This window comes from Cherax quadricarinatus, unplaced genomic scaffold, assembly GCF_038502225.1.
Source record: "Cherax quadricarinatus isolate ZL_2023a unplaced genomic scaffold, ASM3850222v1 Contig477, whole genome shotgun sequence".
NCBI classification, from domain to species: Eukaryota; Metazoa; Arthropoda; class Malacostraca; order Decapoda; family Parastacidae; genus Cherax; species Cherax quadricarinatus.
Window position 1 is genome coordinate 119,986 of NW_027195503.1, and position 3,321 is coordinate 123,306.

Consider the following 3,321-nt stretch of genomic DNA (forward strand, 5'->3'; position numbering starts at 1 on the left):
CAATGTGCCAGCCAGTGGTTCAGTGGTTAACTCACAGGTCAGTGTGGCAGCCAGTGGTCCAGTGGTTAACACAATGGTCAGTGTGCCAGCCAGTGGTCCAGTGGTTAACTCACAGGTCAGTGTGCCAGCCAGTGGTCCAGTGGTTAACACACAGGTCAGTGTGCCAGCCAGTGGTCCAGTGGCTAACACAATGGTCAATGTGCCAGCCAGGGGTTCAGTGGTTAACTCACAGGTCAGTGTGCCAGCCAGTGGTCCAGTGGTTAACACAATGGTCAGTGTGCCAGCCAGTGGTCCAGTGGTTAACACAATGGTTAGTGTGCCAGCCAGTGGTCCAGTGGTTAACACAATGGTCAGTGTGCCAGCCAGTGGTCCAGTGGTTAACACACTGGTCAGTGTGCCAGCCAGTGGTCCAGTGGTTAACACACTGGTCAGTGTGCCAGCCAGTGGTCCAGTGGTTAACACGCTGGTCAGTGTGCCAGTCAATGATCCAGTGGCTAACACACTGGTCAGTGTGCAAGCCAGTAGTCCAGTGGTTAACACAATGGTCAGTGTGCCAGCCAGTGGTCCAGTGGTTAACTCACTGGTGGAATTCAGTTTAACGAAAATCCTATATGCACCATTCAGGGCAATGCCATAAACTTCATCGTCCTGGATCCCATACGTCTCCCTGATGATGGTCGGGAGTAACACCTGCGCTGAAGTAGGTGAAATTGCCCCACGAAGCAGTTCTATGCCGATGGTATTTATGCGCCGCCTCATGCTCTGTGCCATGTAGGTACTAGGTAGCTCACCTGAAAACAGCAGAGGGGTGCAGAGCACAACCGCACTCAACCGTGGTCAGGCAGCGAATGACAAAAATGTGGAACGCTTCACGATTTTGCGAGTCATCCTTGCGCAGGGGCCATGCTAATCTTCTCTGTATCTTTCCAGTTTTAGTATATGTACTGCCGAAGCAAGTACACTTTGTCTGAGTTAAGTACATTAAAACTTCAGACGTGTTGGCAAGTAGCCAAATATCTCGGTGTGACGTATAACAGGAATTACACTGCAGAAACTGTCAGAGCATTAAATAAAGATATATTGTTTCCTTCTCATACAGAGATCTCTGATTATGATTCAGATTCAGAAAGCCTAGTGTCAGAATTAGGAAATATGACTATTTGATGACGTAGAAGAAAGAGCAACTAAGGCAGAAATGAGCATAGTGTCTGAGCCTAGTGTAGCTCAGTTCTCGCTCACACCTTCCCTCCTAACTGGTAGTATGGCTCAGTCTCATACTAGTACTGTGAATACTACACCTGTATCTACTTATCCTAGACCAGATCTAGACTCTCTAGAGACCTCTGGACTAGGTGTCCGATCTAAGGACCACCCAGACCACGTTAGATTCCTTACTCCTCCGTTACCCACTGGTCCTATCTCTCAGGAGCAGTTTGAGAGGTTGGAACGCCTCATTATGTTGCAGACTGCACAAATAGAGGCACACAGGAAATTGAACAAAGAAGATTTTCAGAGAGAAAATGTTTCGTCTGGGAAGACAACAGACTGATAGATCACAGGACACATTTAATGTGCAGAAAGCTGCATCTATGGTTCCTAAGTTTTTTGAAAGTGACTTAGACACCTATTTTGATGTGTTTGAGAACCAGGCACGTGTTATGAACTGGCCACGTAAGCACTGGGCTACCTTGTTGCACACAGCTTTGACAGGAAGAGCTCAATCTTGTACTGCTGCTTTACCATTTTCCAAGTACATTAGTTATGACGCTGTCAAACAAACTATTCTAGAGACATATAACTTGTTGCCTGTAAGTTATCAACGTGCATTTCGTACATTACAACGACGGCAAGATCAAACTTGCGTAGAGTTTGCTCGTGAGAAAGAAATTGCATTTGAGAGATGGTCTAGAGCTGCTAATTGTTACAATTACGACTGCCTAGTTCAGTTGTTACTTCACGAAGAGTTTAACAACTGTATGTCTGCGGACATACAAGAATATCTGATCGATCATACTTCCTCGGATATTCTGGAAACTGCAGCATTAGCAGACAATTACGAGATTTCTCACAAACTTGTACGTACTAAAACACAGAGAAACAAGGTAACTAAAAATTGTCCTAGAAGTTGGCAACCTAAATCAGCTGCTCATTGCCGGCCTGATGTACCTGCTACTGTAACTTTTCGTACCTTTACCAGGAAAACTCACAATCCTGAATCTGTCTCTGTGGCTAGACAGAAATCTGATATCGAGAACAAGAAAGTTAAATGTACCTATTGTAACAGAAGAGGACATGCTAGAGAGTATTGCTATAAGTTAGAAAGAGATACGAGAAGCAGTCGTGCGGCTGGCGCCCCCACTCAAGTCGTATCCTCTCCCATGCAACAAAGGCACCAAAATCCTAGTAATACCTCTGATCCTACTGTTTAAGATAGTATTACTCAGGACAGAAGACTAGCATCAGAAAGTGCATCTGAGGAAAAGATTCGTTCAGCGATGAGTCCTTACTTTTCGAGAGGTAAAGTAGGATTTGGTGAATCACATCTGTGATAATTACTTTCAGAGACACTGGCAGTTATCTCACGTTATTAAGAGAAGATGTACTGACAATAACTGATGATACCTATTGCAAGATAGATGTATTGTTAGAAGCCTATGGTGGGGCTGTTATAAAAGTACTTCTGCACAAAGTTTCATTGAAACGAGCTATTATACTGGATATATTTCAGTGGGTATATCCAGTGGTGTATTTCCCATTAGGTCAGTAGACTTGTTGATAGGGAACGATATCCTTCATGCTTGTATATGTAAAGAACCACTTGTGATTGATAATAACACTGATGATAATTATGCCATTGAAGCTTGTAAAGAGAAGCCTATTTTATTTCCTCTCAGCGCAATTACTAGAGCTGTCAAAGGTACAACAACCATCCTTGTCTCCTGTTGAGTTAGTGGATGACAATGATTTTGGCTTGAATATGTTGTTTAGTGACGCTCTACGCCCCGGATCATTAACACTGACTCCCCCCGGTCATCAACCTAGTCAGGACACAACTGACGTTAAATTTCTAACTCATGATGATTTAATCAAGGATCAATTTGTTGATCAGTCACTGGAAAGACTGAGAGATATAGCAGTTACTGAGAGTGAAGCAAAGGATCTTGATAATTGTTACTATTATAGTAATGGTGTACTGATGGAGAAAAATATATGTAAGTTGTCAGCTGATAGTGTTTCCACCACTGTCAAGCATCTCGTAGTGTTACCAGTTACATTTCTTGAACAAGCCATTGATTTTGCTCACAATAGTCACATTGGAGA

The 3,321-nt window shown here is 43.6% G+C and overlaps 1 non-coding gene across 1 annotated transcript; it reads right to left on the minus strand.

Annotated features, from left to right (window-relative positions):
* Positions 1 to 853: 853 nt before the first annotated feature.
* Positions 854 to 960, minus strand: LOC128705639 (U6 spliceosomal RNA). The gene has a single exon (XR_008409739.2). It is a non-coding gene; the product is annotated as a U6 spliceosomal RNA (small nuclear RNA).
* Positions 961 to 3,321: the final 2,361 nt, after the last annotated feature.